Genomic DNA, 26,119 nt, shown 5'->3' on the forward strand with positions numbered 1-26,119 from the left:
ATGTATGCCATGACAACTGTATGCACAATGTTAAGGATGTCGATAAAAGTGATTCCAGTGACTGCCATATTACTTTTATGAGTTCTAATGAACTCACATCATTGCTGTTGGATTCACCCAAAGTGACCTCCCCATCAACCCAGAGTCAGAGATATGTAGTTAGACGAGCCCTATAACCTACACCCATGTCTATCAAATACCAGGTCACAGGTGGGGTTTCTCTTAACCGAAAGGCAAACACTCACCCTTGGAAACCCTGCCAATCCCACGGATAGATAGTTGCACCACAAACAGGTCTGAGGAAATTGGCCCCAATAAAGCGCGTTTTGCCAAGGGCTTGCATTCCCCAATAATACCACAAAGCAAGATACCACATGGAGATAGAAACACTGAACCAATCAGGGCATGAGATGCACACCACACATAGTGATCATGCACTCTTCAGGTCAGACATCTGGGCACATACACACTGGCCCACCTTGCTCTCCCCAAGGTTGAGAGCCATCTGTTATCAGATGCCTGCACTTGATGATTTTCAACTAAGATGCTTTTTTGATTGCTTTATTGTACCTCTTGAACTGTATAAAACAACATCCAAAACGTTGTATACCGAAAGACTTTGAGCATATGCACTCTGTCGAGGCTCTCCCAGCCACAGCATTTAATTAAACCAACTTGTTCCTGTTTTTACAAATGCCTCTTGTCTTTTCATTTATTTAGGTTAAATTCATATCCTAACAAAACTCACATCTCACGTCACCTCAGAAAAATACACATTGCCTTCCCATTCAGACACACTGGATCACTTACAGTCACCCACACCCAATATCCATATGTGCAAGACAGGAGATAGGGTTTTCTCATACAAGGCAGGCTGCAACACAGCACATCAAGTCAGCCACCTCAAATATGGATTTGTGCTAGAAACTGTACATCTTTTCTTTGAGTGATACTACTTCCAGTGCACACACAAACTCAGCACATGAAGTCCCTCTTGGGTGACACATTGACCCTCTACAAAGCCTGATCAACTGATTTAACATTACAGTACACTTTTGGAAGCCTAGCCCCAACACAAGCACAGTTTCATCATGGTGCCATGGGGCCTGCATTGGCACTAGCATATTTACCAAGTTTCCACGTTCTATGTATGATGTGTGGCTCCAGTACTAATTTTCTACTTTGTATTCTGCAACTTCTAGTCCTGTTTTGTGAAGGGTTTAATGACACAGCAAGGCCCGGTATGGTATGGAAATACCTTGACTGGGGCAGCACATCACCCATGGATCTGGGTGCCTTGACAGGACTGGACGGGATGGAAAACTTGGCATTGCCCAAGAAAGCAACAGTAATATGAAGGATGAGTTAACATGTGAGGCATTCCTGCCCTTTCCCTTTCATGAAGTGCAGCACAGCACACACAGCACAGCAAAGTGTGTTGCTGCATTGTCCAATATATGGTCCATTGTTTTTACTCACCCTGTAGTTCTTGCTGGTCTTCTACTTCAGTACTGTCCTGCCCTTCCACTCTAGCTGTCAATGCTGGTGGGATGAGGGATGCCAGCTGCTCCTCCAACGGATACAATTCCTCTTGGATATCAGGTCCTCCTCTGGTCCTCATGACTGACTTAAGGTTCTTGGTCAGTTTTTATTTGGTCCTGTACTTGTAATCATACCACTTCTTCTTGCACTCCAGGATGGTCCTCTTTGTTTGGGCTTGACCGTTGACGTCATCCACTATTGTTTGCCAAATGGCCTCCTTTCTCCCTAATTGCAAATTTGAGGTGACAAACAGTAGATGCTCATTTTTTGTCACTTCATTTATTAGTATAATATTCTCCTCTTCACTAAAGTTAGACTTCCTCTTCCTCTTCCACGGGGCTGCTGTGGAGCCTTTTGTGTTGGGGTTGGCACCCTCGCGGTTCCCTGTAGCTCCTTCCATTCTTTGCAGTATTGTGGAGTATTGCTGTGTGGATTGCATCACTTTTTCAAACGCTCCCACAATGAAAAGCACTCTTGCATGATGCACTGCTGATTTTTGTCACATAGGGGTGCTTTACGACACGCAAATTACTTTCGCGTCATGCAGGGTGCAATTGCTTTATGGCACCTATCACCATTCCCGACCCCATTAAATTCATGATGCATCTGTGGTACTTGTGCCATGGTGTGGCGTAACATAAATACAGCTAATCCAGGGGACAATGAAATGCTGCAACACAGCACAGATTTTTCTGACACAACACTGCATTGCGCAGTATTGCAACAGTGTTGATAAATATGTCCCAATGTGCACAGACAGGTAGAACGCATTGAAGGCATGTTGGCAGGAGTAAATATTTTGGGCCTGTGCAATTTTTCAGACATTTCCAGCTTTTTTTAGCTCAATAATAAAAAAAACACATATGGAGGAGACATAATCATTCAGCATCTAGTGATGTATCAGAAACAATCACCTCGAAACAGAAAATATATAAATGTGTACATATGGACAATTCAGAAGCATACTCATACAAAGAAGGCAAAAATAAATTGCACAGCTCATTGACTATTCGCTAGCAGTTTAATCAGAAATTGCAGGAATTATGTAGCAATCCTGGATGTGTTTTGCATATGCAATTCGAGAAAACTTTACTGTGCAACTTATTATACATTAAACAGTAGCCAGTTGTAAGTTATGCAGGATCAGTTATTCTCATGATTGTGAAAATGGGAATTCAATCAATCAATCAATCATGGGTTTATAAACCACACTACTCACCCGTGAGGGTCTCATTGCGTTGCGAGGGGGGGCAGCGGCTCAGGGTCAGTCGAAGAGCCAGGTCTTGAGGTCTCTCCTGAATGTATGCAGGGTCGGGAGTGTTTGTTGTTCACGGGGAGCTCGTTCCGGGATTTTTTTGCGATGTAGGAGCAAGCTCTCCTGCAGGTTCTGTTTCTGTGGATACGGAGGTCGGCAGAGCGGAGGTTCCTCTTCAGTACATGGAAGGATCATCTCTTGTTGAGGTATTTGAGTCCAACGTTGTTCAGGGATTTGTAGACGTGAGTGAGGAGTTTGGAGGTGATCCTCTTTTCGGCAGGGAGCCAGTGGAGGCCTCGTAGGTGTTGGGTCATGTGCTTGTGGCGCGGTGTGCGAGGACGAGTCTGGCTGCGGCGTGTACAACAAAAATTATTTCACAAATTGCATGGACCGCGATTTTCATGCAGATGGTCACCCATGAGTAGCATACATAAAGCCCAACCTTATCACTGGAAGAGAAAAGTGTACTCTTACCCACCCATGGAAAACCATATTTAGGAGTTATCGGTTTTTTCCAACCAATATATCACAGGATACCACAACTGTAACTTAGTAGAGTTGTATCAATATAAGACATTGTTGTTGATAACTTTTATTTCGGTCAAAAGACCATAAAAAGTGCATATAAAATACATCAGCAGGGACAGTAAAACAATAAATAATTATAAAATGTTAAAAAGAGAATTAAACTAAGAGTTATCATGATACAAGACATTAAGCAAAATTGTGAATACAACAATCAAGTTAAAAAGGTATGGGCCAGATGTATCAAGATACCGTTTTGCGAATCCTAAGTAGCGATTTTTTGCGAATCGCTATTTAGAATTAGCAAAACGGTATGTATGTACAAAATCGCAAATTTTTTGTGATTCCTTATTATTCTTTATTTGTGATTTCGCATTTTGCGAATTCGCAAATAAATAATAATTTTCAATGCATTCCTATGGGCCAGGAGGCCCATTGGAATGATAGTGCAATAATTCTCAAATTGCGAATTCGCAATTTGCTAATCGCAATTTGAGAATTATTTCAAGGGTGCAGGGGTGTCTCAAAGACACCCTGCTGCACCCCTCAAATCTACATGTGTGTGCATGTGGCACACATACATGCCCTATGGGCATGTATGAGTGTCACATGCCACCCTTACAAATGCCAATTAGGGCATTTTTAAAAGAAATCGCAAATTACCACCAACTACAAGTTGATGGTAAAATGCGATTTTTTAACACAAATTCACAAACCAAAAATGTGTCATACATATCATTTAAGGAATCGCAAAATTTGCAATTCCTTAAATGCTATGGCAAAATAAGGAATCGCAAATAATTGCGATTCCTTAAATTGCGATTTTTTCTTACATATCAAAAATCGCAAAACGGCCGTTTGCGAGTCGCAAAGGCCGAAATTCTGCGAATTTCAGCCTTTGCGAGTCGCAAAAGCCTTGATACATCTGGCCCTATATCTCCTACGCCACATATTAAATAAATAACGAGAGACTGCAAACACAATGGGTGGATATGTATCATATGTCAGTATCCTACAAGCCTGTGTAAAGTGCAAAAGTCCCAAGTTCTTACAAATGGGTGTTAGCCAGCGTTTTCTAATTGCAGAATAGGCTGGGCAGAAAAACAGTACATGGGTTACATTCTCAGTTTTAAAGCTGCAGGCTGGGCAAACTTCATTGTTAGGATTTGACCATTTAGATGTAAAAGACCTAACTGGAAGATTGCGTGCCTTAGCTGTAGGTACAGCTTTCGGGCAACTGGGGGTTCGATTGAGTCCATAAATTCCTCGACTTTAGGTTCTGGTTTAACTAGGAGGAATTCAGATGTCAGCTTACCCAGTGATGCAGAGCTCATTAATATTTGATAATTTGAGATACGTATCTGAGAAAGAAGTTCATTCTTGGATATCCCGAGGCAGAATATCTCAGGAGTTTCCCACAGTTCAGGAAAACCTAAACGGGTACTAACAGCACTAATATGCTGGAGCCAAGGGATCTTTTTGTTTTTAAGAAGAGGCAACATCTCAGAAAATTCCCCTCTGTACGCATCCAGTTCAGGGACTGACCACAACCTTTTCCAGTACATAATTGGTCTAGCACTAGTGATCTCTTCTATTGGCAGCATGCCAAGGTCAAATCTGAGAGGGATCAATGGCGTGCTAGGTGGTAACCCAACTAAATTACTAACGAAAGACTGTTCCACCCTTTTAAGATTCGTTATCTGCTTGTGCCCCCAAAGTTCAGCCCCATAGGTCACTGCCGGCCTAGCCTGACGGCAATATATCTCTAGGGCTGGGGACGTCGGCCTGAAAGTAGATGCCCTAGAACCTTGCTTATGCCCCCCTCTAGCTGGGATAACTTGAGTATGGATTTAGCGATCTGCAAATTCCAACTAAAATTCTCAGTTAACGTGACACCCAAATAAACAAATGTTTTCACCCTTTCAAGGGGGGTACCATGTAAAATAGGATTTGGGCGTTCGCGCTTGGGAGGGTTAAAAATCATAAATTTAGTTTTACCTAAATTGATTTCCAGCCCCCGAAGGTCGCAGAACTCCACAAAACCATCAAGTATTCTCTGAATGCCCGATGATGTTCTAGACAACAACAAGGTGTCGTCTGTGAACATCAGAGCGGGCACTCTACTTGTGGATAATTTAGGGGCATCATTATTTTCCACACCATTCAGGTGTTTCACAAGGCAATTTATATAAAGGCTGAATAGCGTTGGCGCCAATACGCACCCTTGGCGAACTCCTTTTTAAACAGGAAATTGATCTGTGAGTTCGCCAAGCGTGCCACACCTCACATGGGCAAAGTTATTTTCATGAAGCCTGGAAAGAATGGCTAACAAATAGGGCGGGAGGCCCAAGTCTGCTAGTACTCTCCACAATTTTTTCCGTGGAACTAGATCAAAAGCTGCCCGCAGGTCCACGAACACAAGGTAGAGGCTGCCAACCTCCACTTTGGCTGTCTTCCAGTATAGGACCTGCAGGCGAAATATTTGATCTAGAGTGGAGGTGCCTGACCTAAAGCCTGCCTGGAGTATAGACAATATCCCATTATCCTCAATCCACCCTAAAATCCAATCAAGGATGACCCTCCCGATCAACTTTTGAGAAGTGTCAATTAGGCTGATCGGCCTATAATTAGAAGGGGTTTATGGACAACCCTTTTTTAAGATAGGCACAATTTCAGCCCCTAACCAGGTAGGTGGCAGGTCATCTCCCTGTAGAATACCATTAAACAGAACAACCAAGTAGGGGGCCCAGATTTTCGGTTGCGTCCTAAACAAATACCCTGGCAATTTGTCCAAACCTGGTGCTTTATTAGGAAACAATTTGCCTATAGCTGTCTCTACCTCAGCAAGGGTGAAAAATTCAACTGGGGCGGGGCATAAGGGAACTGTGGTTAACCGTCCCTGCTCAGTCCCACTAATACTTACAAACTGCTGAGGTTCGCAGACAGTAACAGGCTTTTCATCAGGCTCAGGGATGCCATAAAGATCACAGAAATGGCTTTCCCAGATTGAAGGGGCAATATTCGGAGCAAGTGCAGGGGTATGCCCACTAAGTCTTGTTGCAACCATGGACCAGAATGATTTAAAGTCATTGGCACTAAGCGCGGCTCCCAATTCCTCCCACGTAGAGGCCTCCCATTCCTTCTTGGCGTCACAAATTGCCTTTTTGTTCATGATGCGATGGGCCCAAATTTCCTCCCTGTTGTTGGTTTTTATTGCTATAAGAAGGGCCTTTTTGGCCTTCCTACAGGAGGCATTATACCATCTAAGTATTATTGTTCGAGGGTGTTTTGGCTTTCTCACCGGATACAGAATGTCCTTGAGTGCGGCAACCAGTTGAATGTGTATTTCAGATGCCCTGCCTAGGTGGCCGGATTTCCCCATGTCTTCAATGAATGGGATAGCAGACTCATATAATTCGGCTAGTTTACTAGCGGACATCTGAAGATCTGGCCATTTAACCCTGCGCCTACAGTTTGTTATTATTAAAGGCATAATGGTGAAATCTTCAGCCGGAGTTTGGCATTTCAACCCAAAGCTCCCCGGTTTAAGTGACAGGACCAAAGCATTATGATCACTGTCAGATCTTTAAATGACCCTAAACTCATGCAGCCTGTCCCAATGCCTCTCCTCGATGAAGATATAATCGATTACTGAGGTACTGATTTTTAATCGATTAAAAGTGTTTTTCCCTGGTCTGTCAGGCTCCACCCTCCCATTACAGGCTCGCAATGATGTCGCTAACGAGAATGACTGCAATTGTAGAACCAGAGGGGTCCATGCCTTCACTCGGGTAATCAATGGGTCAGGAATAGCCCACAGCAAGTCAACCTCATCTGGATTGCTCAAATTCGGATCCATGAGTGGCTCAAAGTGACAATTACAGTCTCCACCCAGGATTAACACGGTGGATGGATCAATCGATTGGATGATGGTTAACAATGTTTCAATAACCTCTGACTCGACACCCCGCCTAACTGGCCTTGAGTATACATTGATCAAGGCAATGTCCGGCCCATTTAACATACTCAACAACACGCACTGCACGTCCATTGAATTGATTGGAATTTGAGATGCCTTAGCACCAAGATGTGTGCCAACCCATATAGAGAGCCCACCCGACGGCCTACCCCTCCCACCCATGCTTGCCAGGATGTCGTACGTTGCAAAGCCCTGAACCCTACTTTCTTTTAAGGCCCAGGTTTCCTGCAACATGCAAATATCATGTGAGGCCATAAAGGAGCCCCACTCTGGGATGGGCAGTTTATTCTTAAGACCCGCCACATTCTAAGAAAGGATTTTGACTTGGGCAACCGACAAATCTTGCTTAGTTGGTTCACAGTCCAATGTACCAGAAAGATCATTAATAGTGAAGGTGCTAAAAGCTGACCCCAGCTCAGGTTCGCAGTTCAGTGGGGGTTGGTCATCAGGAGAGATGACAATGGTGGGTTGGGTAGTTTGTTCTGATGTCAGGACTTGCAATAAAGGGCTAAGTATGGCATTTACATTTTGGTTCACATTTGCAGATAGCTTATTAGTGGGAAGTCCCGTTTGTCAATCGCAATCGTCAAAGCCTGAAAAAGCATCAAACCTGTTTGCGACTTCCAGCGGGGTGAAGGGTAACAGATGGTCCATCCTCCCATTTCCTACAAAGTGGTCCATCCTCTTATTTCCATTTCTATGGCACCTGAAAGGTACAGTTTCCCACCCAAATACATTTTCAGCGGTCATGGGGTTAGATGCCTGCATCATATACCGGTTATTAAATGGTATAGATGGTTTAATCTGCGGGCATGCTAGTACCCCGGGATGGAATACAGGGTTCACTAGAGGTCTCGGGTAAAAATAAGTCAGATCACAGGGAACAATGGAGTTACCAATGTTCCCTGGAGTTCAGTTTAAAATATATCTAACAGCCCCGGATCTCTAAAGTTGATAACAATTAGATCCTCCTTTATGTTTTTCACTCTGCTTCCCAACCAGGGAAGTCACCGAACATGCAGAATCTCTCCAATAATATTAAAGGGAAGGGGTCGGTTTTGGTTAAGCCAATGCATGGTTTTGTTTTTTAACTGGAAAAACCCTTCCCTCCTACCATTCCTCCAATGTTGGAACACCCGTGAGGACAACCACAAACGGAACCGCTTCAGGGGGTAATTCAACTTGACGCCCTCTGTACTTCTCTGTCCTAGCTGGACTAGCAGTTCCCCTCTCCTCTTGCTTATTTCCCGTGAGAGATTTATTCAATGCCTTTGGGACTTTGCTGGCTGTGTGTGGTAGTGTTTGTTGGACCTGTTTAGGGGGTATTGCCCTCTGTTTTTTTGAATTTGTAGGCTTACTAATTTTATTTTGCCCATCTCAACAGCACGGCGTGGGAGATGGCAATACTGTTACGGGGGGTGGGGCTAGCCTTACAGGACCCTTGGATGATCCAACATTATTGCTAATGGCCAGTTCTAGGTCTCCCAGCCTTTGTTCCACCCTCTTCAGCCTCTCTATTATGGGTAAAACAAAAGACCTGATTAGGTGTTCAAAACTTTCAAGATGAACCGCAGACACTGCTTCCTTGGACGGACAATATAGAGAAGTAGTTAGACCTGGTGAAGTTGAGACAGTCAATCCGGGTGATTTTAAGGTTAATACTGTGTTCGTAGGAGCCATTGAGGTTTGGGCATTTGGTGCAGTGGCCTTTAAGGTAGATGTGGATATTGCATTCGCTTTGCCAAAGTCAGAGTGGTGAATCTTACTTCTGTGCGGCTCACCACCCCTTTTCCTTCTCTTGTTAGGTGGCAGGCCATAAACTTTAGGCATGGCTGGTTTCCTAACCTTTTTTTTCCTAGCGGTCTCAGATATAGGTACAGGCAGCTCGACTATCACATCTGTACCTACAATGGAGTCGCCAGGAAGGGATACAATATTCGTGGATGAAGTGTTGGGAGAATCAAGCGGGGGAGGCGTGTCACGCAAGAGTATTGGGACATTGTCAGTAGATAGAATGTCCTCGTTTTCAGTATGGATAATAGCACCAGATGGAGTAGTACAGGGCAAACTATCCAAGAGAGGTCTACTTTTCAGGCATTCAATGGAGCGACGCCACTCCGCCCGACGTTCGGCCAAAGCACTCTCCCTATCTGGATCAGTGACAGCCTTTAAAAAATAATTGTCTAATGTACCCTTGGTATTCCCAACTACACCTCCAGGTGGGGGTTTATCAAATGTCTCAGCCATGGCAAATAGGCGAACAAAAAATATGCACAAGCAATCCTGTGCAACACGTTAGAGTATAGGCCCAGCCCGGCCTCGTCGTGCCTCTGAGGGCCCGCCCTTTGCCAGGGCTTTGTCCGGGCGCTCCCGCGCGCGACTCGCGGGACGAGAGACGCTCCTCTCTTTTAACGCGCCTCCGGGCGCTCTGCAATCGTCACACGCGCCACTACCGCCAGGGCACCTGGGAAATGGAGTCCCAGCGTCGTCGATGACACTTGTGCAGCGCGAGTGGTAGCAGCCCCAAGGTAGCCTGTTGAGCCGTTCCCCTCACGGCAGCGGGTAGGTTCTCAGTGTCCTTACAATCCTCGAAAAATGCTCCCAGAGAGGACTCGACGCTCCTCTCTTTTAACGCGCCTCCGGGCGCTCTGCAATCGTCACACGTGCCACTACCGCCGGGGCACCTGGGAAATGGAGTCCCGGCGGCATCGATGACACTTGTGCAGCACGAGTGGTAGCAGCCCCAAGGTAGCCTGTTGAGCCGTTTCCCTCACGGCAGCGGGTAGGTTCTCAGTGTCCTCACAATCCTCGAAAAATGCTCCCAGAGAGGGCTCGACGCTGCTCTCTTTTAACGCGCCTCCGGGCGCTCTGCAATTGTCACACGCGCCACTACCGCCGGGGCACCTGGGAAATGGAGTCCCGGCGGCGTTGATGACACTTGTGCAGCGCGAGTGGTAGCAGCCCCAAGGTAGCCTGTTGAGCCGTTCCCCTCACGGCAGCGGGTAGGTTCTCAGTGTCCTTACAATCCTCGAAAAATACAGACATTCCCAACTATTGTAACACACCGCATTAACTTCATATTTTTCAGTAGGTTTGGTCACTATTCCTCTATTAATTTCTACTTTTTTTAAACATATGAATGGCTCCATTACCTCAGATGTCCTCTTGCTAAAATTATCATCATTTATTTATTTTGAATTATGATGAAGTATGTTATAGATCAATAATTCTGATTTACACAAAGCTGTTACTGTTTTTTGACTTTCAAGTCCCTCTTCTCATTCCTCTAATCACTTTTGAGGTCAACACCGCTTCAATAGAGGAAATTAATCAAGGGATGCAGTGAAAAAAGAACTACCCACCCATAGCTAAGCATGATAAACAGGATACCATTTTGAGCATCCAACTGTTGTTTCCTATCTCTGATCAAGATGAGGACTATAGGAATTCTGTATATAGACCAGAGCGAGAGGAGATCGAACTGGTGAAACCAATCGCAAGAGCCAACTATGCCCTGGTTAGTTGTCCAGGCCCTGAACCCTATCTGATTACAGTGAACATCCCATACCATCGGTACCTCTTGATCAGATTTCGGTTCAACCTGATACACTACTCTTTGGGTTCCTTTCGAACTTGGTGTTCCCCAGAACAGACAGACCCCTGCAAATGTGATAATTTCTCAAACCAGGATACATTACACTTTTTAGGTTTCGACCTGGCGAGGGGCACGAAGTGCCCCTCCCAGTTTGAAAACTTTTGTTTTCAGTAGGGATGTTCAGACCGCCTCTGTTTCCAATTGGCTAGCTCCATAAATGGAGGCTAGCCATTGGGAGACAGAGGCTGTCAATCACGCTTTCTCGGGAAAACGCGATTCGGGGGCGTTTCTCGGGCTTTTTTTAAGCCCCGCCCCTTTGTCCCGGGCCGCGCTGTGATTGGCTGCCAGCCCGGGACACCCCTGTGACGTCATTCCACCTATTTTTTATTTTACTTTTTCATCTATCTCGTTTGTATCTGTAACGTGGGTGTAAGTATGTACATTTCCTCATGTAACGTACTTGGTTCTATTGTGAAGAACTCTGACACCTTTGGGTAAAGTCCGCACTATATAAAATTGCACTAAATAAATTAATAAATACAACAAGGAGGTGCAGACTGGCCACGCCCTTTAATCGCCCCGTAATAACTTTGCTACTCCTAACATGGATGCACGTAGACTCAGCTTTTGAGTTGCGATGCGCGCGCTCCAGTGTCTGGTGGTTGGTTCTCTGACAGGGACTGTAAAAGAGTCTGCCTGTCGGTTGTCCTATGTCTTTTTTGGCGGCGTGCTGGCGCTGAGTGTTTGTATCTACGCCAGGGCAGGCGTTGGGGAAAAGCGCGCGGGAGCCCGGGCGCACCGAGGCCATGTCTTCCTCCAGGACCCATCCAGAGAAGTTCCGGGTGAGTGCGCTGCTCAGCCTGCGGTCCGACATAAGGCCCTTCACGTGGGTTGGGCCCCTTGTATCTACTACCGGCGCCGCTACTAGTACGCTTTGGAGTCGTATGGCAATCCAGCGAGAAATTAGTCGAGCTCACTGTAGCATGAGGTGCTCTGCTACCCAGCAGCGCTCATTGCTTTACATGTTGCTAGTAGTTCCATTATTTTGGCCCATAGGTTAGCTAAGTCAAAATAAGTCTGAAATGTAATGCATCAGTGAGGATTAAACTACAAAGTTAAAGGAAGTGGTCAAACTGCACAGTCCCCAAATCTGTCTAAAAGTTATTGTGATGATGTGTGATTCTTACAATTGTTACGAGGTGGCCTCTCTGACTGACATACAGTTGCGATAGATTGAAATGAATGTCTTTTTTTTTTAAGACTTGTTACGTCGCTAAGCCAATTGCCATGCAATTACACATAGCAGTCCATTCCAGCGCCCTTAAGCTTACCAGTGAGTTCGAGTTTTACAGATTTTCAACCTCGCAGGAGAATACTTAAACTATATAGGAGAATAACGATCTGGCCCCCTATGATGCTTTCTTCACTTTCGATAGCAACGTTACGGAACATCTCTGGGCGGCTTTAAAAGACACGGTTTTATTTATTTGTTTACTACTATTGACAATATTTTTGCTTTTAAAATGGTAACAGTATAAACAATTTACAAATGAGAACGCCATTGACTAAAAAACTAGTGCCAGTTCTCCTGTTTTATTGCTACGTGCTTAGTACTTTACGTTAAGTATTTTTGAATATAATTATGAGCAGTGATGTATAACGTATGAACTGTGACTTGTAGGAAAAAATGACACATAGGGAACGAAATGTCAGACTCTGATAAATATGATCTACGGTTAAAATCTAGGTTTCGGTTTGATTAAGGTGGTTTACATTTACGTTAGGGTATAAAGATTAGGTGTGAACTGACGTCTGTACAAATAACCTCGTAGATTGACCAAATCAGTTAAAAGATTTAATTTTGCCTTAATGAAGCTGGGCAGTTTCGATCCTATGTAAATGGCACACACTGTTCAACCATTGAGAATGTTATGGTACCTTCTGTTTTCCTTAAGGCAGTGATTTTGTGGTAAGAGACAGCTAAGCAGAATTTTCTTTAGTTTCAGTTGGTGAGGTGTGAGTGTCGGGTTAGTAAGAGCAAGTACTCCCAAAAGGAAGACAATGCCATATAAGGTAAGATCTTAAGAATAGAGGAGTGTTGGGACTCAACTATGGAGTGTTGTGTGTTAACATAGTTAAGGAATGTTAAGGGAATAAAGAAGCTTAATAAAGGCTGTTGAACTGGGATGTGGTGGTTGCAGCATGTATTGATAAGTCCTGCTATATGCTGTAACTTGAATAAACTCTTACCTGGTGATCTCCGACTTCATATTGGCAACAAGTTGTTAACACACCAGGATGAGTGAGAGATCCATGTGTGATTCCTGTACCCGGTTTTATTAATACCAGTCGGAGAATCCCCTGCAGGTCTGTTCTTAGTAGAGTGCCTAAGGCAGTGTTAATCTATTGCCTCCAAGACCCTGGGGCTCTCAACAGTGTTCAAATATGCCAGAAAAAGGTACTGTAATTAAAGCACTTTTCTCTAACGAAGGTTCGAGGCATTCCTCGTGCGCTGAACTTTTGAGCGAGGTATTTATGGCTTTCAATGCGAGCTCCCCACACGCAGCCTAGATTTGTGACATTGTGCTTCACCTCACAATGTTGTATGCAGAACATGCCGCCGCCGTCCTTAATTGGGGGCCTACATGCTGTAAAAACTAGAAAATACTGCATATCGACCTACGATGCTATGCGCACACCTCTTTTTCGGCTATTATAAAAGTGTTTCGCACATTCATGCCACATTAAAGTGCCCCGCCATATTTAATTCAGTGCCATGCATGCTAAAGCATTTTAAAGTGGTTTGTAATAAATAATTGCAATGGTTCGACACTCATTTGAAAATGGTATTAAATGTTATACATGATAATTTAGCACAAGTTCATAGTATTCCATGCACAACTTCAATAATTGATATTCTCCAATAGCTGAGGTTTATCATGCTTCCAATCTTTTTTTTTAAAAAAAGGATAACCACAGTGAGAAATCCAACCTCAATCAGGACACAGGAGACCAGGTTGGCGCAACAAGAGTCTTTTTATTAAGGTGAAGGTTTCCAGGAAGAAGACTCCAGACACAGCTGGCCGCAGTAAGATCGTTCCTCTCACACAGTGCGCTCTCCTCCAAACGTTCACCGCTGTGACATTCTAAATGATGTCACGGTGATGTCAACCAAGTGCCAGCCTAACAGGGGGTGGGGAAGAGGGTAAAGGTTCTCCCTAGGGCGGAGGATACCACCCATCCCCCTCCCTACAAAATTGAGAATAAAGATATACAGAGCATAACCAACAAAGTGTAACTCACTTGTTGACCGGATAAAGTTACACAGAAACAACAAGGTGTACTTCACTTGGTGACATAATGCTCCAAATACTTAGGGCGGATAACCTCCCTGCAGCTCGACCTACGAGTAAGGTTGGCCCGTCCCGAACCGCTCGGCTCGGATGGGTCTCCCTTAGAGTGTGATTCACACTTGCTCCTTGTTCTGTTGTCATCATGTGCTGTGGGAGCGGTGTACCTCACCACCCTCTCCAAATCTTTCCTTCTTGTGTTTTTACAGCATTATTAAATATTTTCACAATCTTTGTGGGTCTAGAGAACCAATTTGCTCTGCCTGTGGGTGCTTTAATCTTGACCACATCACCAACTTTAAACTTAATCTCTTTAACTGAGTGCAGTTTATCAAACCTGGTTCCTACAGTGACCCGTCCAACCTTTGTGCCACCCCATCCACCGTGGTACTAGCCTTGAGTTTGGTCTTCTCGCTCTCCATAGTTCAAAAGGGGTGACGCCTGTGGTTTGGTGAGGGGTGAGTCTGTAGGCCTCCAAGCGTTTCACTACCTCATCTTTCCAACTCAACCCACTAGCCCTTGCTAGCTGGATCACTTCCTTGATGGTTTTATTAAATCGTTCGACCATCCCATTAGTCTCAGGGTGATATAGCGCACACTTCTTGTGTGCAATCCCAGTGCTTTCTAGGAAATCTTGCATTTCTTTAGAGCAGAGTTGCACACCATTGTCAGTTAATAAGGTACCAGGCAACCCTTCCCTGAGGAACACTTCTTGTAAGAAATCAATTGCCACCTTAGTTGTTACCTCCGACACAAATTTTACTTCCGGCCACCTTGAGTACAGATCTACAAGCACCACGATGTATGGTGTCCTATGTTCACCAGTTAGTGAACCCACTATGTCTAACACCACGTCCACCCATGGACCTACAGGGAGTGGCCTGCACTGCATTGGAGGTGTGTGGTGTTTTAGAATCTTGTCACTGGTAGAGCATGGTATGCAGTTTCTTACTTACCTCTCCATCTCAGTGTCCATACTGGGCCACCAGTAGTCTGCATGCAACCTTTGCTTAGTTTTGGTAATCCCCAAGTGCCCTTCGTGGGCCAGGTTGACTAGGCGGTTTCCTAAGATCTCAGGTGGAACCAACCTCGTGCCCCTGAACAGACAGTTGTCGGTGACTGATAATTTGTTTCTGACCACCCAGAACGGTCTTAGTGCCTCTTCTTGTTTGTCTTTGTCTAGAGGTTGGCGAAGCAAGAAAGTGATGCTGTGACCCATGCTAGAGAAAATTTGTATAGCGCAACAAATACCCGGCGGTGTCTAGGCACTTAATCAGCTTGCTTATTGCAGTGGATGTATGGTGAGCCATGTCTATGCTTGGGCTTGCATTGTCCATCCCTAATCATACCCCCGCTGTCCGTTCCCGCCCCCCCCGAGGATATTGCACAAGGTCAAGCAGTAGCGATCCCCTGAGGCGGCTTGTGTCTTAGTGCAGTCTCCTTAGTCCAGCGCCTTGAGGTCATTGTGAAAGGACAAACAGTATCGATCCTCTTAAGAGAGTGTTTCCCTCTCCCGTCCCAATGCTGTAGCGCCCTGAGGTCACTGTGCAAGGAGAAGCAGTAGCGATTCTCTGAGGCGGCTTGTGTCTTAGGAATGCCTCTAATGCTTCAATGCCTTGAGCATTGCCAGGACAAGCAGTAGTGATCCTCTAAGACGGCTTGCTGTCCTGTCTTCCCTGCCCCCCCACCCGCTGTCCGTGTGCCCGATACTCCATCCCGCAGTCCGTGTGCCCGTTCCCGCCCCCCCTCCCGCTGTCCATTCCCGTCCCCGAGGATATTGCACAAGGTCAAGCAGTAGCGATCCCTTGAGGCGGCTTTTGTCCTAGTGCAGTCTCCTTAGTCCAGCGCCTTGAGGTCATTGTGAAAGGAGTGTTTCCCTCTCCCGTCCCAATGCTGTAGCGCCCTGAGGTCACTGTGCAAGGAGATGCGTGTTCAGAGTAGGGAGTGTGCAGAGTAGGGAGTGTGCAGAGTAGGGAGTGTGCAGAGTAGGGAGTGTGCAGAGTAGGGAGTGTGCAGAGTAGGGAGTGTGCAGAGTAGGGAGAGTGCAGAGTAGGGAGTGTGCAGAGTAGGGAGTGTGCAGAGTAGGGAGTGTGCAGAGTGACTAGGGAGTGTGCAGAGTGAAATTGTAAATGCATTGTAAATGCTTGTTTATGTTTTGCAACTACTTTCTGGAATGTAGAAGGAAGTTTTTATTCCCAATACTGAGGGAGGCTGGATTTACACAAGTTGGGCCAGCACTTGTGTACCTACAGCGACTAAATTCACCCCGAATAATGTTCAATGTTGCAAATTTCCTGGTTGCTGCTATTCGCATTAGGAAAAAGTACAATATTCCAGCACCAACCTTAAGTGTCCCTGATTAGAATATTTTATTTTCTTGGGTAAATTGGTTTTATGGTCAAGCACAATCTTATGGTAGTCTCTTTTTAAATGTTTTAATACTATATTTATGTATGTGTCAAAATTATGCCAAATTGTCTAAAATGAAATGTTTAATATGTATTTTATATATATAATCAAGTCTTTTTAATTGAGTATTTATTTGTTATTTTGATTGTACCATTTTTTTTTATATTAAGTTATCGAATAACGGAATTTTGCCTGACTGACTGACTGACTGACTGACCAAGGACCCCTGCCTGGCTTGAACATAATCTTTTCCTCCTTGTGGAAAAGGAAGGCCTTCAAGATACTCTTGAAAATAGGGAGATATGGACGTGATCCTGTATGCATCAAGTTAGGAAGTTTAGAATCATTGGCCTACTGAAGGTTTCATGTAGATGCAGGTCTTCCAACATGTTTCTTATCTATCTCATGTGACAATATGATTTAGGGCTCTTAGAAAGGGCGTTGACAGCTGACCACATACTTCCTTTCTGGTGGTAGCTATCATATCAGTGGGGAGCAGTGAGCCTTCACATATGGATGTTTCAGTGGGGCAGAGGAGAGACTCACTCACAAACTTTCATCTTGACAAATCCAAAGAGAAGATGCCAATCAGAGCAATTTTTATCCCAGTGCAACAAAAGTTTTTTATTTCAGAACAACTAAAAGCTAATGTTGCCATTTCTTCATTCATGACTATTGAATATCTAGGCCAATTAGGCAATACTCAAAGAACGAGACATCGCTTCGTGCTGTAATCGCCAGGTGCGAGACCTAAAAACAATATGTGGGTTGCTCGTCCTCATTCCATACGAGGCATTCTTCCAATTCTAGGACATGGGTTAAACTTCTTTCTAAAGTCAGCCCTAGATAGTTGAGCTTCTCTTACTGATTAACATATGTGTCTTTTGAAAGGCTGGTAATCAAATGAAGCCCAGAAGTCAACCATTTGACTGTTTGTGATTTGTGGAGAGATGTCTGGGGAGATGCCTCTTTGAAGTGAAATTCCATGATGAACTTTTTAAAGACGAGGAACATTCTTTCTCATTCAGGCTGAACAATACTTACTGTGGGGAAAAAGCGATAGTGAAAGCTAACCTAAGAAACAGGAACAGACTTCTCCAGAAATGGTCTTGAATATGTCAAGGAGGGCCATGAGGTAGCAGCAGGAGGATGAATTCAGCCTTTCATAACAAGCTCATAGGAATCTACTTCAGATGCCTGGGTTCCTCAAGAGATCAGAACAGGACATAAATTGATTTCATGTCTTCTTCTGGGTTTAGAGGTATAGACACCATGAGGTCTCACTAAGAAAATAGTATTCTCCAAGGTGATTCAGTCCTTACTACAGAAACCGGCAATACCTCAAGCTCCAGTCTCAGAAATGGTGTATGGAATATATCTCACTGTCCTTTCGGTCACCAAGATGTCAAGAGGACTCAGAGACGTCTCATCTCTCAAACATTGCTTAAGATCAAATCCCTTCAAGATGGAAATCTTTAGCGAATCATCCCAAAAAATATCACATTTATATCTCTTGTTCTTTTATTGGAATTTTGTCATTTTGGTGTCATTTTATTCCTTCAATTATAGTTAATTTTTATAAATGTGAGTGGTATTATCATTGTGTTGCATGTTTGACTTTTTAACTATTTTGGTACTTCTAAATGTTATTAATATTTTCTTAATCGAAGCCTGTCTGTCCTGTACCATAGCTAGCAGTGGTTGAGTTTAGGTTTAGATTACTGGAACCTTTACGGGACCTAAAATAATTGTGACTAATAATCCACTTTCTCACAGTCATGTGTTGCATTTTTATCAATGTTATGAATGAGGACGTCTTAAGGGATTGGCTGCAATTTACAATTAGTGTGTTTTTATTTTGGCTTATACTTAGCCTCATCAGGGATGCCTTAGCAATGGCACAAAACCTTAGTAATCAATCAATAACAACTCTGCCAATATAGACTCAAAACTGGCCAACTGGAAGCATTTTTACAGTTTCAGACACTTCTCACTATTTAAGCACCTTGTTGGATTAACCCCTTCGCTGCTGATGACAAGCTCAGCTCATCATCAGCCACGGTGGTCGTGTGCGGATGACGAGCTGAGCTCGTCATGTAACGCAGCTTTTAGAAAAAAGCCGCACAGCGGAAAAATAACCGCCGCAGCGATGGGGATAAGGCCAGATTTCACTTCCAAACCAACTGCAGGACTAATTTCACCCCTTATGCCCCGCATTAAGGGAAACACATGTTATAGCAACGTTATGGTTGAAATTTAAAAGGCCCCTAAGAACTATCTAAACATGTATGTCCAGTTTTAATAAAAGTGCTTCTTTCAGTTAAGGCACTTGCAGGAATATGCATCAAAGTAAATACCGAGAGCAAAGGGGCAGATTCTCCGAATCTGCCCCTTTGCTCCCGGTATTTTTGCATTTGGGATGCATCATCCCAAATGCAAAAATCGCAATTTAAGGAATTTCTAAATTGAGATTCCATAAATTGCGATTGCATTTAAGGAACCCTAAATTGAGATTCCTTCAATGCAATGCATGAAAGTAAAAAAGAATAGCGAATTCGCTAATAGGAGTAGCAAATTACCAGCCAGTTGACTGTGAACTCCGGGATGGCAGAAGGCTGTCTCTCCAAATCACATGAATGCATCATCATAGTCACTCTAGTTAACCATTCCTCATGGATGGTATCCCTAATTACCAATTTTTCACTTAGTCAACTCTGCCTGTAGTACGACATCACTCCTGTTATTTAATACTATTTGTGGCCTCCACAGACCACATGGCAGTCTGTCATCACGTGGTCTCTCTCTCGTGATATGCTTAGACTATACTCAGTCTTTAAATTATGTAAGTTGCAGGCCCCTTGGTTCTTCGTGGTAGTCAAGTAATACCTCACTACCTCTTCCCACTGTCCACATGGACATATTTGTTATCCTGCAGCCTATGATTATCTTTCCTTTGGGATGTATGAACTGCACTGTGTACAACCAGCACCATTATTTCACACCTCGTCGGTTTCCACGAACCACATGGTAGCCACGCACCACCACTTAGCTTCTTCTTTCTTTTGAATGCAACTCATATTTGCCCTGCAGTTGCTCACTTTCACTGCGATTGCTAGCAAGAACCTCATGGCCACACTGCATTGGCTCATTCTGACTTCTCATTGTTCTGCAGGAACCTCCCTCATTATAGTCCTGACTGACACAATTTAGATGGTTCCTCGATCTGGACATTGATGTATGCCTGCTGTGGCAATCCTAAATCACATACAGGCACATGCATCAATATTGCATTTTGCGATTCCTTAATTGCGAAAAATAAGGAATCGCAAGTAAGGAATTGCAAAATGCAATGCATCAAGAAATCGCTATAAAAATAGCGATTTCTTACAATTCCTTAATTGCGATTCTCTATTTGAGAATCGCAATTAAGCAATACTTCCCCATCCATTCCTATGGGCCTAGAGGCCTATAGGAATGAATGGAAAGACATTCTTAATTTGCAATTCACTATTGAAAATTCGCAAATTAAGAATGCAATTTCAAGGGTGCAGGGGTGTCCAAAGGACACTCTGTTGCACCCCTGAAATCTGTTTAGGAGTACATTTTGCACACTCACATGCCCCAAGGGCATGTGTGTGTGAAAAATGGAACTTTGAAAAATGCACTTTAGTGCATTTTTCAACGTTTTTGCAAAGTACCATTAGCGTCAACTCCATGGTAATTTGCTCCCCTTATTTGCGAATTCGCAAATTTTTCAAGTTTGATGCATTGCATTTAAGGAATCTCAATTTGAGATTCCTTAAATGCAATTGCAATTTAAGAAATCGCAATTTTGCGATTTCTTAAATTGCGAAACTTACTAAAATGTTAATGCATCCCAAAAATGGAAATTGCATTCGCAAACGGCCGAATTTTGCGATTCACACCGTTTGCGAATGAAATTTCCTTTGATGAATGTGGCTGTTGATTCCCTGTCCCTCAGTAAGTACGGACCTCATATTTACACTTTATCTAAATAGAGGGGACCCTATAATAAATATATAGTTTTTCATGCCTAACGGGGACAACCTTGCAGTTAATAATGTCAAAATATTACTCAAAACCCCAGGTTACTTCATTAAGTAAAGGCACATTCTAGTATGGCTATTGTTGGGGATGGGTAAAATCGCAGGATTGGGTAAAGAGAACTGTTTAATTTTCTATACTGGATGGTCCCTTTAAAGTGGGTGGACTTGAACAACAAATTATTTACCAATTTTAAATGTAGGACAGTGACGTTCTAGGGCTTCTGCTATGACCTACATGTTGATCGCTTCAACGGTTCATTTACCCACCACTGGCAGAAAATGCTTCAGACACTGAATTGCCCTGCTCAAGTGCATTTGGTTAGAATGTAATGTTAGTATTCATACCAGCTATACCAGTTCATTAACTTGTGCATTTTGTTGGTGGTAATGTGCACAGCTTTAATTGAACGGAGTCCTGTCGGTGTTCAGCACCAGCAGTTCTAAAAAGCAGGTGCTGAGATGGGTCCCTATTGGGCTCTCCATTTTTGCCCTCATTATCAAGGTGAATAGAATATCTTAACTCTGCAGCAGTACCACCCTTCACTGCCTTTGAGGTGACCTCAAAGAGACTCCCTATAATTGTTTCACAGTCCCATCATTTCAGAACTGAAGAATGTTCAACATGCTATACAACTAAGCCATAGTTGTTGCTTATTTATCTTATGCAACTAGTAACCATTGAAAAAGCCAATAGTCCTGAGTTATTGCTTATGTAATGTTTCTTGTATTATATATCTGGATGCAAGGACAGAAGCAGCACAATACCAGTTTGGAGGCACACTTTGCTAAGCGCAGATTTTTAGCTTATTTGTTTTCAAGCCAAGCCCAGCCCTTGATTACATTGATGACACCCCTTTGAGGGACACCCACAGTTTTTGTATTCCACTTAAAGCCCTGGTATTATGTAACCTTCAGAACCACACACTCTTTATTTCCTCCGCTCAACAAACCAAGTCAATGAAGTTCAAGTTGAAATAACTGTGGAGGAGTGTGGTTGCTGTTCCTCTTTGATCCTCTAGAAATGCCAGTGCGTGAATCCATATTTTCAATAGTTGCCCAATAGGCTTTTGAAGAAGGCTTGGAGGTTTTTCACACTAAGAATTTGGCATAAATATGAATCCTTCGTTTTCCCTGAGGAAAACAGTTCAAGTCAGTGTCGAGAATAGGCCACGTTATAACTCTTGTGTTTAGAACGCATGCCATTACAACGCAAGTCATTACAATGACTTGCTGTAGGGGGAGCACTGGATTTTGGGATAGTATAATTTACTATTTCAACTGCAGTCTGTGCAACAGTAGGGAAGGTGTTGGATTTAAAACACAACAGCTTCTGCCCCCTACAGCAAGCCGTTGTAACATATTGTATTGTATTGGCATGCGATGTAATAAAGCAGTCGTTGTAATGACCGCGTTGTGATGGCATGCATTGTTTCACATGCAGGGTAAATGATGTTTACCCTTTGGGATGCCCAAGCTGAAGTGCACTTTCAACTGACTCTTGGTTGGAGCTTGTTTGGGAGATGTCCTGTTTTACAGACAGCTTTCCAATCCATAGATATTAGGAACATTCAAATATCACCTTTATATCCACACCTATCATTGGCGGTACATTGAAAGAAAAAACATGAGCAGTATATTAATGAACACAACATCATATTTTAATCATATATTCAAATGAAACTATATAATGGTCAGCACTTAATTGAAATTCTGCAAAAAATAATTTAATTAGGCAGCTTTACAATATTTGCATAAAGCGCATGGATTTTATGACTGCAATAAAACAAGGTGGAATCGAGTACCAGGGAAACACCTTTTTCAGCCTATTGGGGCTCGAAAAAGGCCAGAAATACAGCAACTCGCTTATCATCCCATCCAAGTCCACAGCATCCCTGTCAAGAAACTCCATTTGCTTTCTCTCTATTCCCCATGCACCATCTCCACCAATGAATACATGCACGCCACCCATGCACACTAACCCCAACATTTGTTTTAGGTGCTTGACCACACAACTCTGCCATAAAAGATTCAGGCCTAGCCTTATGAAAAAATGAAAGATTATGGACAGGCTTAATGTCAGTTAGGAAGTAGGAGGTGAAAGAGTAGAATGTGAACCCCTCCTTCATTAAGTCATCTACTGGTTGAAGAAGTAAAGCAGTAGTGAGCCTTCAGTGAAAGGTGCATCACAATCAGCTTGTGTGTACCGGAGCAACAAGGGAAGCTGACTGACCTGGGGGAGAGAACTCAATACAAGGATTCCTGAAACAAAAACACTAGGATTTAACAGGCACATGCATCAACGATTTTTGCATGCGCAAACGGTGCGATTCGCTAAAATCGGCCGTTTGCGAATGCAAAATCATGTTTTGAGATGCATCATGCATTTTTGGGAAAATCGCTATTTTTAGTGAATTCCAAAAATGCGATTGCTTCTAAGGAATCGCAAATTTGCGATTCCTCAAAAGCAATGCATGATTAATTTTAAAATTGCGAATTCGCAAATAGGGGGTGCAAATTACCACGAGGTTGAACCTCGTGGTAATTTGCGAAAATGTGTTAAAATGCTCTAATTTGTATTTAAAAACACTGTCATGTTACAGACACACATGTCCTTAGGACATGTATGTTTGAAACATGCACTCCAAAATACATTTCAGGGGTGCAGGGGGGGTCCAAAGGACCCCCCCCTGCACCCATGGAATGCATCAACAGTTTGCGAATTTCAATTTGCGAATTCGCTATTCCCATTGATTCCTATGGGCCTTTAGGCCCATAGGAATCGATGGGAATTGCGAAATCGCAAATTGAAATTCGCATAATATTTGTGATTCGGTAAAAATTGCAAATATTATGCAATTTAAATCATGCATCCCGTTTTGCGATTCCTTATTTGCGATTCCTTAAAAATCGCTAATAAGGAATCGCAAAACGTTTTATTGATGCATGTCACCGTAAGACATCAGCATATTTGTGGGCCCTAAAAAGCCTTAAAGAGTGTGAAAGAGAGAAGAGCAAGATACTGGAAATGCTGGGAAAAGTCAAGTAGCCTGGCCAAATAGAGATTAGCACCGGAGATTTGCATGATCTGTGTTTGTATATTTTGACATGATAGGAACTTCTGGGCAATTTTAGGACATGTAATCGAAATGATTCCAGGCCCATAAAAAGTGTAGTAAACAGGGTTTAAGATGGCAATGTTTCTCAAAGTAGCTGGGAAGGAAATGCAGTAGTGGTAATGTTTACAGGTGATAATTCCTTATGGCTACAGGAGACATTGAAAAAGTATATAAGGAGGAGTGACCCAAATGGTTAAATGAGGAGATAAACTAAAACTATATACCGCATTCTATGGTAAACTTATCACTAGAAGAGAAGGAAGTGATCTTTCTATGACCAAGAGATCATGAAGATTTCAGGTGCTCTTACTCCTAGTATAAAGTAGAGGCAGATACTCCTAAAGTTGGAGTACTTTTATTACAGACCATTGATAGCCCTTGCAATAAGGCAGATGCTTGGTATTATTGAAAGATTTGGTCTAAGTGGCTCTATTTGCCAAATATGTAGGACTAACTTAATCTACTGGTTGAAACTTAAACCTCTTGATTCATCGCTTAAATCGCCCCATCTGAAAAGACCAGTTCTCTTCAGGGGAAGGGCCAATTGGTCAGTTAAACATTCAGGGGTGCCGGGGGAATCCCAGATCGGGGCATATGAATGGTAGTAGGGAATATGCAGTAACTTGCAGCTCTGTGTCCAATAATATAGAGCAGCTTTCAAAAGCTTTAGTCTAACCTTTTTGAAGAACTTTTTATCCCCAAATTTAAACAAAAAAAAGTCTGCATCGTATGGTAGATCTTGCAGCATTGCCTGAAACAGCAAACCGTTGGAAGTTGAGTCCAATTTATTGGCTAATAACCTAAAATTTTTAAGTTGAAAGGCGTAACAATAAAATAATAAGTCTGGAAGAGATAGTCCGCCTACTTTCAATCCTCTCCTCAACTTCTTTCAGGCTATCCTTGGAGTCTTAGTTGCCCAAATAAAAGATCCTATCCTGCTTTGTAGATTCGTAATATCTTTTTTATTAAATATTAAAGGAATAGAATTAAACAGGTTTAAATTGGGACTTTTTGGTTGGCATAACTGGCGGCACTCTTACGAGATTTAAATTTTATCAACTTTCCGCCTGGTGGGGAACCCAATATTGGGGTACGGATGATGAAAATCTTTTTTTGAGATTCATTAGTAGCTGTAGTGGTAAGAAGGGAGAGACCGCCCAATGCTACAAAATTTTATTAGATCACAAAGATAATCTGGAGCTGGAAATTACCAGGCTATGGGATCTTAGTACGGTCCCGATTACTGATAACTTGGAGAATTTGGAGAAGTTGTGGACGGATTCCTTCTTGATATCTCAGAAAGCAATCAAACCGTCCAATTTAAGAAGAAATCATTTATACACAATGTATAGAGTTTATTGGACTCCAGCTAAGCTTTCCAAGTTGTCAGTAACTTCGTATTTTTGCCCCAGATGTAATTCACAAGACGCAAACGATATCCATATGTTTTTAGATTGCCCAAATATAAGTAACTATTGGGGGCAAGTGTGTAAATTTCTGGAGGAGGTACTATCTTTTCCAATTATATGTACCCCCAGATTGGTATTCTTTGGTCTAACTCTGAATTATGCTGTCAATAATCACATATCACAATTTATTTTTTATGTAATAGTGATCGCTAGAAGAGAGATCTGTAAAGCTTGGAAGTCGGCACTCTCTCCGACGTTTGCAGACTGTCTCAAAAACATCATGGGGGTGAGTAAATTAGATACTTTATGCGGCGGTGAAAAATCTGCTAAATTATGGTCGTTGCTAAAAACCTGGAGCGAAAAATAATCCCAATAGTCCAATGATTATGCCAGAGGTTCTGTGGTCCTGTCCTTCCTACGCAGCAAGAACCAGTACGAGAGGAAGTTGGACGGGCAACAATCCTACCTCTGGGCAATCTTCAAAGGCTATCCATAACCACAAGGGCCGTAACGGAAGGTTATGTCAGTGGCTTGAAGAGCGCTAAATCAGAGTATCAATTGACTGGTGGCATGTATGAGGACACAAAAATTATTTTAAAAAAAAAAAAAAATCTACTGGTTGAAACTGGACATTTACAGAGAATAATGCTAGGACCTTCAGCACTTAGGTACACACCTTCACAACATAATTGTCAACATTTCAAGCATTTTAGTTCCTTTTGACAGCAGCCCTCTTCACCTAAAGGAAAGAAGCAATACAAATATTTTAGTTCCCAAGAAAGAATAGAATATACAGCAGTAGGGTCTACAAGATAGGACCATGATAGGACCATTTAACCCCTAAAGTGTCCTAATGCAACCTATGATCATTG

Source organism: Lissotriton vulgaris, chromosome 6, assembly GCF_964263255.1.
Source record: "Lissotriton vulgaris chromosome 6, aLisVul1.2, whole genome shotgun sequence".
NCBI classification, from domain to species: Eukaryota; Metazoa; Chordata; class Amphibia; order Caudata; family Salamandridae; genus Lissotriton; species Lissotriton vulgaris.